At 38.4% G+C, this 11,702-nt stretch overlaps 1 long non-coding RNA gene across 7 annotated transcripts; it reads right to left on the reverse strand.

The window, feature by feature from the left end:
• Window positions 1-84: 84 nt before the first annotated feature.
• Window positions 85-11,673, reverse strand: LOC306798524. Of its 7 annotated transcripts, XR_013773379.1 has the most exons (5): window positions 6,275-9,867; window positions 5,450-5,508; window positions 5,276-5,357; window positions 3,582-3,659; window positions 85-195 (listed from the first exon to the last, which is right to left on the reverse strand). It is a non-coding gene; the product is annotated as an uncharacterized lncRNA (long non-coding RNA). The 7 variants fall into 7 exon arrangements; XR_013773378.1 differs by lacking the exon at window positions 5,276-5,357; XR_013773380.1 differs by lacking the exons at window positions 85-195; window positions 5,276-5,357 and adding an exon at window positions 11,472-11,673 and having other exon boundaries at window positions 3,259-3,659; window positions 6,275-7,704.
• Window positions 11,674-11,702: the final 29 nt, after the last annotated feature.

Here is an 11,702-nt window from a genome sequence, read left to right on the forward strand (position 1 = left end):
ACAAAATAAGATGGAGAAAAACCCCTGTAGGTCAAGAGAAGGCAGGTTACTAAAGCAAAAGAAAAAATAAAGTGTGCACACAAGCAAAGGAAAAAAACAAAGATTTTATTATATACTTCCCATCAGTGAGTGATGTCTTACCACTTCCCAGGAGGCAGGGCTTCAGCACACAGTGGTTGCTCTGGAGGATAAACACTGTAAATAACAAATGTCCCCTCCCTCCTCCTTAGCTTCTGTATCTCAGCAGGCATCACGTGGTATAGAATATTATTGGTCAGTGGGTCAGCTGTCCTGGCTATGTCCCCTTCCAAGATTTTGCCCACACCACTCTCCCAGTGAAGGGAAGATGATGGAGTGACAGCAGTGCCAGCACTGCTCAGCAGCAGCCAAAACACTGGTGTGTCTTATGGGCACCCTGACAGCTGCCAATGCACAGCACAGCTCTGGGGGCTGCTCTGGGGGAAATGAACTGCATCTCTGCTAGACTCAATAACAAATGGAAGATTCCTCCCATATCTTCTACCTCCTTTAGACCTTCTCCCCCCTGCAAAATATGACTCTTGCTGGCAGTATGAATTTTTCACCACTAGAGCAGAAGGACACTGTGATGTTTTACTGTGATTATTTTCAATTCTATTTTCTCACCATCACTTGTAAATTTTGCAAATGATACAGAGCTGGAGGTAAAGCCCCACTTGAAACAGGACACATATGCTGTCTGACTTCATTACTAGTGAGTTATTTTTCTTCAGCTATCATTTTTTTTCAAAGTTCAAAATTGGAGTTGCTTAATTTGCATGTTTGCTAAAGCCTACTGGACAGAACAAAACACCTAACACTTCAATTTAAGGCTAATATAAAAGGTGATAGCTTGGAATAGAAGACATTCAGTTGCCCTGCATTATGCTGCTGTTTCAGCCTATCCTTTCCTGAACAAGCCCCTAGGTCAGGATACATAGTATCAATCATTCCAGTAACTGACCATCCCTTGGCTGCAGAGCCTTAAGCTCCTGTTCCATGGCCACACTGAGAACTGGACAGAGCTCACTTCTTTCACTTTGTTACATTGTCCACCCTTGAGAGATGCTAAAGTAACTTTTTTAACTTTAAACTTTCCCTTTGTCAGCCATCAGAGCCTCCTGGCAATCTGTTCCAACATTAACAAATCTTGTGAGAAAGCTTTTCCTAAAATGCTACTAAGTCATCTGGTCTTTGAAGCCAGTAAAAACTCTTCCTTCTGCAGTCACAAAAATCACCAACCCTTTTGCAAGCTTTCAAATACATGAAAAGTTGCTGTGATGCTCATCTGTCAGCTCTTGCTGCCTCGCAGTCTAGACAAACCCAGTTCTTCCAAAGTTGCACAAGGCTTCTGCTGTTAGACTCTGCCAGTACTTTGGGACTTGTCATTTCACTGTCACAGCATCAAGTGGGTTAAGAAGCATTAGGGGTAGTTAGGGACATCTCACAGGCTAAGGATTTAGCTAGTTTATATTGAAAATAGCTGGTTTATTTAAGGTCTTTTTGGTTTCTTCTCTGTCTTGTATGCTTCCTTTTGCTCTCTGTAAAAAATAAACTGTCAAAACCAATAATCATAGCACAGTTAGAACAAACTACCACCAACTCTGAAAATGAAGAGTATTCAATCTTTAAATTGAGGTCAATTTGTATACTACCATATGGCTTTTGATAAACTGCCAAAATAAAATAGAGTAATTGATAGAATAACAAATTACAGAAGGTAATACACAAGTTATGCTGCCATATAGATACTAAACAAAAAAAAAAAAAAAAAAGAGAAATTCTGAATTCCAGCTAAGATGGAAAAACAATTGTAACTTTATTTATTTATTTTTACATTCAAATCAATAAAGCAGTCATCATTGTACAAATTCTTACCCCCAAAGGAATGCAGGTAAAGGCCTCCTGTTAACTAAAAGCACCCATGAATACTTAGTTGCTCATGATTAACTTGATTTGCTATCTTATTTGTGGGAAGAGCAATGAGAAACATAAGCCCTTAAAACTAAGGTTTCATTAAGGTAAGGCAGTAGTTTAACAAGCATGTGCCCATCAAAAGGAAAGAATTTGAGAAGACACCTGTGCATCTTACTGACACTGCTCAATTTCTTTATGCACTGTCTCAAGACACTGGTAAAGTTCAGCCTGAGGCTCCTAAAGGTCCAATTATTTCTATAAACTCAAAGAAATATCCAGTTACACAGCAGACTGTAGACCTAGGAACCAAGTTATGTTAGTATTTCCAAGCAGCCATAACAAATTTGTCAAACAGTAAATATTAACACTTTTCTAGTTTTGGAATGATTGAATTTCCTCCAGACTTTTTATGGATAACAATTGTGGAAAAATAACTAAAAAAATCTGATGTTCTGAAAGGAAGGAAAATAAAATCTCAAAATATAACTGATGAGGGAGTACACAGCCAGTTTTTATTTATACATCTAACATTTGGAGTGTGGGCTAACAGGGAGAAACTGTTCCTTCTTAAAGAACACCTCAAAAGAGCATAGAAAATTTTTCCTCAATTGGACAGCATGTCCATCTCCATTTATTTCAACAGGAGGAAGCATCCTGGATTTCCAGAGTTAAGGAGGGAAAAAATAAAACCCCCCAGAACCCAGTACAAAAAAGTCCTCACACACCCTGTTTGGGACAACAGCTATTATGAGAGCAGAGGCAGAGTGATCCACTGATGTTACCCAGAGAAGGGATAGAAATACCCATGGTTTCTTTGGTTCCAGGTTTGGTGAGAGGCTTTTTTTTTATTAACAATTCTATTGTGCATTTTACTGACCTCATATTTCCTGTGTCTCTCAGTCAATATAAAACAAGGCAAAATTAAGCAGTTCAGATGCTTGAATTCTAACAGAATGCAGGGACCTGCTAAGTAATTGTAACAAATAATTTTATTTGCATGCCCTGCCCACAATAAGCCTAGGAACCCATAGTTCTGGGTGATTGTTTTTTGTAAAGGAGCAAGGAGCTCTGCAGGCTGAATTACTGTATTGTTACTAATTACATCTTTATCTCTCAATTGTTGTTTAGTAGTCTCTAATGTAACAACATTTTTTAAAAACACTTTTAATTCTAGGTTTTCACTATATACTGTCCAAAGAATAAAACTGAAAATTATATGGTTTAGGCCCAGATTCAGAAAAATAACTCCTAGTTATGAATATGCTTGTGCTAGCTAGCAGGTCCTCTTTTTTTTTTTTTCTTTGTATTCTACTATACACAGAGAATTCCCAAATAATACTGAATCAGACTTCCCAGATTATAACATAGCCTAAACTCTTGGGTAAATTTTAAAAGTCCAACAGTCTTAAAAGCCTCATTGTTTGCTTTCTGGAGAGAAGCATCTACCTGTGAGTGTGCTAGTGCTTCTTTGCCAGCAGCTTCTCCAAGAAGCACACCTTGAAGAGTACCCAGCATAAAACTATCCTCAGCACAATGAGTAAGTTTCTTGCACAGAGCTTATATTTAATAGGTTTTACCTTACATGGACTCAGAATTCCTGTTGGGAAGTCACATATTCTATAAAGTTTCTTACCTTAAGACTTTACTGTACTAGTTCCTTGTACTTTTTCAGTTATGGAAGGTTTATCAACAGCCAGAAATCAATCTCTCCTCCAAATAAAACCCTAGAATAGAGAAGGACAAAAAAGCAGACTAAACTCTTCTCACTTTATTTCTTATTTTTCTTGAGTTTATTAAGCAGGAAATATGTGATAAAATGCTAATGTCAACAGACTACATTACTCATAGTATTTGCCTTCTGTATAGACAAAACTTTGTTGCATTCTTTGACAGTGGGAGGGAAAAGCAGAATTAGCCAAACAACTGAGGAGCATAAATCTGGCAAGGAAGGGAGGGAAAGGGAGGGAAATTGGTTTTGTAACTAGCTTAGGACTCCCATTTTTTTTTTCATTTAAAATTTAAAAGTGATAACAAGCTTTTTCATTCTAACTAGTGTCTTATTGCTATCTCCAGCAATTGCACTGAGAAAAAAATTACTAATTTTCTAAATTTGATCATATCTTAAAAGCAGTGTTTTCCACAGTCTTTATCAGCACTGGATTCACCTTCATACCTAGTAACACTTGAGCTATTGGTTTTCATAAACACTTCTATACTTGCTGGGGGGGGAAGTTTGCCTTTTCTAATTTTGTTGGGTTTTGTTTTTTTTTTTTTTTACAATGCAAGTAAAACAGGATTCTTTTTTTTTTTTTTTTTTTTTTTTGCTTCCATCTATTATCATTAAAGAAAGATAGCTACCAGTCAATTAATACAAAAACCTCTGAGTAAAGTCACACAGTACAGAGAAGTAACAGGACATTCTGCAGCTACCAAACTAAAATACAGCACATGGCACATGGGAAGGTGAAATTAGGGAATGAGTGGATGGGGTGAGAACACACTTGTAAGAACAGTATGTTTACACAACAAATAAATATCAGCAGAGCATCATATATCAAAAATGCTCTTGGCAGTATCCATAGGGAGGGATCTCTGGCAGTGGGCTCAGAGTATAACTCTGAAACCTGGGTCATCTCTTTGGTTTTTTTAGAACAATATGTGTCTAACACAAATGAACCTCATAACAGGCTTCCACACTATAGCATATTTCAAGTTTTAATTAGTTTAATATAACTGAGGATAAAAGCCACCTTCACAAAAAGGGATGCAATTTAAATGGAAGATATTGAACTATATAAGACCAAGTAAAAACATCATCTCCAGCACTAAGAAAATTTAAAGCACTGGCAGAGAGTGAAGTTGATTGGTTGTTATTCTAAAAACTGTGGAAACCAGCAATAGCAAAGGTCCTAGTGGTATCCAACATTTTCACCCTGAAGTTGTGTAGGCATGAACTTTTGTTTTTCCTCTCAGTATAACAAACACTCCAGCAGTTTTTTGTGAATTTTGTGAACAGTGCATTCTTTCCAAGGACAATTTTGTTACTGTAGATTGACCCTTTATGTACTGATCCATAGCCTCAAATGCAAAATAGCAGATTTCAGTTTTATTGTTATCTGCCTCATACAGGAGAGGAGAGAACACTGTATAATACAACTTGAAGAGTCACAAACAGCCACATTGTTTTGTTTGTTGTTGAGCTGCTGGGTTTTTCTAACATGATACTTTTAATAGAACCACATGTACTCCTAGGAAATTCTAGTGAAATGGTATTATAATGACAATTTCCATGTGGAAAAATAAATCTTACTTTTTATGAGAAAAATTCATTAATAATTACATTTTTGTTGCTTGGAACTCTGTCTTAGACATATTCTCAAAATGGAACCTCTTGCTGATCTTTCCTCACCTGTGTATCTGAACTGTGGATCATTACATAAGCCAAACAGTAGTTAGAGCAGGAAAAGATAAATAGCAGTAGTGTTTTGATATCTACACAGTCAGCAACACTGACCTTCAAAACCCAGCACAGCTGCATAACACAGGGACTTCTAAGAAACAGTGTACACTTTTCTACAGAAACAACAAGATAGAAAACAGAAGTACAAACTCCTGTAACACATCAGGGACCTTCTTTTGGTCCTAAAGAGCATTATTTTCCACTTTATGCCTGCCTCTTTCCACCCACCCTTAAACCACAATAAGCCAGGTAGGATAGGCTATGGGGGGCAGAATTTAGCAGAAAGTGCCAGTATGCTGCAGCATGAAATGTCCTGGCAGTTCAAGGCCTAAGACATACAGCAAAAAAAGCTGCCCCTACTGGTTACTACACCACTCCTTGCACCTTTTTTCCATATGTCAAAATACATCATCTTTCTCAAGTAAAGTTCTTAGCATTTGGTTCTTTCAGACCCCCCAAGATTACTCCTGCAATAACTCTGTATCTTGAACATGGGCAGTAGAGAGTTACAGTAATTTTACATAATTTGTCCATGTTAACATATTACTGATGTTTCCTTTCTTCTCCCTTCATTTTCCTTTTCTAATTGGAAATTCAATTTCCAATTACATACACTAGCTGGATCCCAAACAAACTGTAAACTCTTAGGAGCAAAGTTCTCCCTTCTTCAGGATTAAGCACACAACAATGGTAACATAGCAAAGCATTTTCCTTTTTTATTGTAGTGTTTTAAAGAGTATTGTTATCAACAAAATGAATGCTTGGTATTATTAACTGCAAGGAGAAAATCCTGCCCAGTGTGTTCCTTTTGTGATGTTGCTTCATAGAAGGAAAGGAAGGAGAGATCCATAGGAGAGAACATAAAGATTATTAACTCACAGCAAATGGTCACCTCTTCAAGTCAGCACAGCGACAGACAACCTGACAAGAAAGAGTAGAGCATAAGTTTGGCACAGTTTCCCCAAATATCTGGAATCAAAGCACTTGCTTTGCATTTAAAAAAAACAAACAAAATCCCTCCCAAACCATGACAAACAAATGCACAAAATGTAAACACCATGCAGGAGAACCAAAGTACATTTCTTACAGAAATCCAACAGCTTTAAGCATCAATTAGGTGATCTCTGCTTTCTGCTGAACAGTCCTATGAAAAGTAGTTTAGGCAACTGTGCAAAAGTGAAACAGGACAAAGTAAAAGCACACTAGCTTATCAAAACAAATAAAATATCTTTTTCCCCGTCTGTGGGAAACAACTGGCCCTAAACCCCAGTTATTTGTAAAGAGATGCTACCATCTCAGCCATGCACACAAGATCTTCATACACAGTCTGAGAATCTTCACTGACAATACTGAATGTCAATGTTCTGATTCAAAGACATACTGGCAGCTATTATAAAAATTTACTTTAAAGAGGTTATGTAAGAATATAAGGGGTTAAATGATATCTGTAAACTGACTTTCTGAAATTACCTGTTGTCCTGAATTGCCTATGTAACACAAGATTGTCAGCTACACTCAGGCTTTTCCCACAGTGTGGCATCATAATCAACCAGACACAGAACCTATTTTCTCTTTGCAAACAGTACAGCTCACCAGATATTTAGATTAATTGAAGAGAAATGAAACAATGATACTGAAAGGGCTGAGCAGGAACACACCTGTCCCTTCTGTCAAGAAAAAGAGAAGATAATGTCTTTTTAAGGAAAAAAATATAATCATATAGTGTCAGTAAAATTCACCTGTAGGAAGTCACTGAAAAATATCTACAAATATGTAAAGGTGGAACAGAAGTTCTCATAACTTCTTAAGTTTCATAAGAAAGAATTTTTTTTTCTAAAGATACCAAGCATTACACTTCAGAGTAAAAATCTTTAGAAGACCAAGAACAGGCTTCTTGCCAACTCAGAATGGAGATTATGGCACCAGCTCCAAAATGAGTTTCCTTTGTAGAACTGTCAGGATCAAAGCACAGGGCAAGATGGATGTAAGCACTAACCCATTATGCTTGCTCCTGAACAAGCCCTACTACAGTGCAACAAATAATTTATCTCAAAATACTATTTTTAACAGAGGGCCAAGTCCTAACACAGCCACTCCATGCAATGTATATTCACTAACACTGTACAAGACAGCCTGAGTCTCAAATTTTGGCAAAGGTTTCAGAAGAGCATGATATGATACCTGGTGACAGGCATTTTAAAGTGTCTACAACTGCTGAAGTCCTTAGACTTCTCAAAGGAACTGCAACTTTCTCCATCTCCCAAGAATAAGTTACCAACTGTCCTGAAGCAGAAGAATTCCATTCAGATCTGGAAGCAGATAACTCTTGAAACCATTAACTGGAAGGCAGCACTACAAAAAGAAAGAAAGCAAAGAAAAAAATCTCAGGAGATATTAACAGTAGAAAAGAAGTTAGCAAATGCTTTGTTGTGGCATTTTATTGGCCAGTTATAGAACACATTTTTACTAATTTCTACCTTAAAACATTAAGATAAAATTCAAAAATACTAGTAAGTGCTAGCTTGAGACTGAAGGCCTGATTTTCTAGAGCTGTAGAAAATCCACTATCTTCCACTGGTTCCACTAAAACATGAAGTCTTTGGAAAATTCAAGAATGCTGAATGAAACACAGCAACAACCACCAGAGTAAAAGAACTAATAAATCTCACCCTGTCCACTCTAAGCCTCCCACTTACCACCCAGCAGACCTAGATGTGTTTAATATAAAAGTAACACAGTACTTGACAGATGACACCTATATATTTTCTAGCAGAGGCGTGAACAGACTCCAAGCAGTGTAAATTTATCTGAAATTACCTTGATCCCAGGCATGCTTTCCTTAATGTGTTTATGGTGACAAAGGGCTTACTTTTCTTTATGGAACAATTATAAACCTTCACATCAAAGCACAAGTTTTCAGGCTGGATATTGCCAAAAGGTTTCCACGGTCATTCTATTTTCTTGGGTTTCACAAGACACACATTATCTATAATTTTTCTGGAGAAGCATCACAAATCTGTTGACCTGTTTCCAAAAATATTTAAAGACACAGATTTTAAATAGTGTGAAGCAACATTCCCAAGACAGGAAACTGTCAAAATGCTCTTCCAAAAAAAAAAAAAAAAAAAAAAAAACCTGAAAGCATGAAACTGTCACCATAAGATAAAAAAGCCAAACATGTGATCCACAATCCTTTCCTCGACCTAAAATTTAATGAGTTAGAAATTTCATAGGTGAGATGGGCATAGCATATAAGAGGTGCTGAAGAGCATCCAAAGAGCAACAAAGCTGGTGAAGGGTCTGGAGCATGAATTTTATGAGGAGCAGCTGAGTGGGCTGGGATTGTTTAGCCTGGAAAGAAGGGGGCTGAGGGGAATATTCATGGCTGTCTACAACTGCCTGGAAGGAGGCTAAAGCAAGGTGGGGACTGGTCTCTTCTCACAGGTAATAATAGATAGGATGAGAAGAAAGAGCCTCAAGTTGCACCAGGAGAGGTTTAGAATGGATATTTGGAAAATCTCCTACACAGAAAGAGCATTGTCAAGCACTGGAACAGGCTGCCCAGGGAAGCAGTGGAGTCACCATCCCTGGCAGTACTTAAAAGAAGCATGGACGTGGCACTTAGGGATGTGGTTTAGTGATGGACTTGGCAATGCTGGGTTAATGGCTGGACTTAATTTGAGAGGTCATTTCCATCCTAAATGATTCTATAGTAATCCTGGCATGCTAAAACCTAGGTTTAAGAATATAGTTTATTCTGAATAAACAGTCTTTACTTTCCCCTAGCTCACCACTCAACACTTAATACTGTTAATTAACCCTCACTGTAAGGTAATAATATGCAGGAGTCCACACTCTAATCAGTCTGGCTTTAAGCACTGAATTCCACACTAGCAAAAGAACCCACACTAACAAAAATTGCAAGAGGTCTCAAGCCTGTGTGGAGCATCCCCAGAAGCCATGTAGGTTTCAAACTGAGTTAATTAAAGGATAGGGAAAGTTGTTTCCTTTTGTGCTTCTGTTTCTACTTTTTAGCAATTGCACTAAAAGGGAAGAAGCAACTGTTTCATCTTCCTTGTCTGCAACCTGACCACTCCCCAATTCCCTTCCTCTCTGTTGCAATCCACTTTGTACTCCAAGGATCCCTGCCCTCCTGCCCAAACACAAACCTTCCCCCTGAAGCTATGACTTGAGAAATACGTTTCAAGGGGAAAGCATAATGTCCAAGAAGAAAAAAATGAGAGGCTCATCAAAAGAATCTTTAGACTGGCCCAATTTACACCTTCTGAAGGCATTGCTTACTTTGCTGCCCTCTAGGGATTATGTTCAGAAACAAAAAATACAAATAAGGATACAGAAAAGGAAGGATATACAGAAGAAAAGAGACAACAGAAGGCAAGGAGAGGTTGTGGATGCCCCCTTCCCTGGAAGTGTCCAAGGCCAGGTTGGATAGGGCACTGAGAAACCTGATCTAGTGAATGGCATCCCTAGCCTTGGCAAGGGTTTGGAACTATTAATCTAACTCCTTATGCATAGTTTCTATAACAAATGCAGGACCAATCTCACAAATAACTATTTGATTACCATGTCACATCTAATCCAGAAGCACCCATATACTGAATGTGTCAGAGGAACTGTGGAGAGAGGGATAAAACAAACAAACACACAAACAAACAAAAATTAAAACATAAGAGAAGGATAAGACAAGAATCCAAGGGAAGAAATAGCCCAAAGCAACTTCCAGACTGCATGGAGGAAAAAAAATCTTTACACACATCTGCTAATATCTAAGTGCTTGGCTAAGTGAACCTATGCCCTTTTATTGTAACTTCCAAAACACAGATCCACAGCAGCCATGCAAAATAACAGAAACAGAAAAAGTCAAGCTCTTCAGACAATTCTCCTCCAAACCATGCTACAACGAATCTTTCTTCCTTTCTGCTGGCTACTTTCATGACACCTGCAAGAACTTAGCATTCCTGAAAGCTGTAACAGCTTACTAAAACTTCCAGCAGCTTTTATCAGTAGTTAAGAACTGTCAGGGAAGTGCATGCAGCTGCTACATGTATGCTCAAATTTCACATCCACAGAAAATAAAAAATCTCAAAGAGAACTAAAACAACAAATCCAAATTTCCTGCAAGTTTTCATGATTTTATGCCTTAAAAGTAGAAACATTGGTTCAAGATTTTCCTCTGGCTCTGGCATCTCAGTGTTTTTTCATTGTCAGTTCTTTTGTGTACATTAAACTGTGAGACTGCAAATCCTCAGCTGTTGAGGCACCTGCAGGCAGGCAACCACCACTGCTCCTACCTTCTCCTTGCTAATCCCTCTCTCCAGCTCTTGAAAAACAGCAAGTGTAGAGGAGTCACAGCTTGTTTACTCGCATTTTTGACAGCCATCTGCTAAAAGTCGTCACAAAAACAGTTCTTCAAAGACCACTAAATTCCCAAAGCAGGAAAAGTCTTGACAATATTTTCCTGACATATTCTAGGAAGCACACATACACCAAAGGTTTTTCAAAAGTATATGATTTAACCATAATGGGCTGCTTTTAAGGCAAGTATCAAGAAACAGCAAATACGACTAATTACATCATGTTACAATGTCACTATAAGGCACTATGAACACCTAGTAGCCGTAAGTAAGGACACAAGTAGTCATCTCTCCTTTATCCCACTATTCCTGCTAGTGCTCTTCAATCAATCAATTAATCAATCAATTAACAAACCATCCAGCTTGGGGTAGACAGTCGCCAGGGCAGAATTTGGGAAGAATTGCTGAGATGTGACAAAGGGTAATGGATCATCTCAGACATTCTTAGCTAAAACATGAGACTTCAGCTCCATATACAGCAATTTGAGTTTATACTTTCCCCCCTACATCTGGAAATCAGACTGACAAGCTATCACTGCATCATTAAACATACTGATAACACATACTAAAACATAGCCACAAGAATATGAAATGCATTTGCACAGAAGAAACCACACCAATAATGCATCTCCGGATTAAGTAGCAAGACTGTTGTCACTCAGGCTCGATCTAGAGCCCATCTCAGCCGTTTTTTACCTCACAAAACGTGAAGATTTGAGATCAACTGGATGGCAACACCGCAACACTCGGCAACGCGCCGGAATGGCACTAAACAGGTAAATAAATCGATCACTTTTTGAATGTGAAGAGAGAAAAACCAGCACGGTTTCACACTCGGTGTGATTTCAGCGATGTGACAGCACCGGCTTTCCCCGCCGGGCCCGGCCCCATTCCCGTTCCCGCTCCGCGCCCCCGCCCGCTCGGCCCGGCCC

The sequence above is a fragment of the Erithacus rubecula genome (genome assembly GCF_903797595.1).
Source record: "Erithacus rubecula genome assembly, chromosome: 2".
NCBI lineage: Eukaryota > Metazoa > Chordata > Aves > Passeriformes > Muscicapidae > Erithacus > Erithacus rubecula.